This window comes from Nanorana parkeri, unplaced genomic scaffold (genome assembly GCF_000935625.1).
Source record: "Nanorana parkeri isolate BGI_ZX_2015 unplaced genomic scaffold, ASM93562v1 scaffold670, whole genome shotgun sequence".
Taxonomy (NCBI): domain Eukaryota; kingdom Metazoa; phylum Chordata; class Amphibia; order Anura; family Dicroglossidae; genus Nanorana; species Nanorana parkeri.
Window position 1 is genome coordinate 838,510 of NW_017306938.1, and position 550 is coordinate 839,059.

Sequence of the window (550 nt, forward strand, 5' to 3'; positions counted from 1 at the left end):
AGGGGCACAGCTATTTGTGTGGGTCAGTTACCATTTGATAGTTGGTTGAGCTGATTGAGAGTGATCTAATTTTCTTTGTTGCTACTTCTGAATTGTAGACACCAGTGTCTGTCACTTTACTATGTAAGCAAAAGTAAGTGGAAACTCCAGGTTTTTATGTTTTTGGCCCCTTGATTCCAGTGAAGGGAAGTGTTAACACTATAGCGTACAAAGTTCTTTTGGGCACTTGTGCACTTCTAACCATGTGTCAACCGTTTGGGGGAGGTCCTATTCTGTTCCAACATCATTGTGCCCGTGTGCAGAAAGTCAACTTCATGAAAACATGATGAGTTTGGGGTTGGAGGAACTTGAGTGGCTTGCACAGGGTCCTGACCTCAACCCTACTGACCATCTTTGGAATTTATTGGAATATCAAATTGCCAGCCAATGTTTTGGTCCAACATCAGTACCTGATGCTGTTTTTGGCTGAATGGGTATGGGTGCCCAGAGACGCACTCTTACAAAAGCGCTGCCAGAGAAATGGAGGCTGTAATAGCTGCAGGGCGGTGGG

At 44.9% G+C, this 550-nt stretch overlaps 1 protein-coding gene across 2 annotated transcripts in view; it reads left to right on the forward strand.

Annotated features, from left to right (window-relative positions):
- Window positions 1-550, forward strand: part of MDGA2 (MAM domain containing glycosylphosphatidylinositol anchor 2) — a 521,930-nt gene that overhangs the window by 479,895 nt on the left and 41,485 nt on the right. The window lies entirely within an intron of this gene.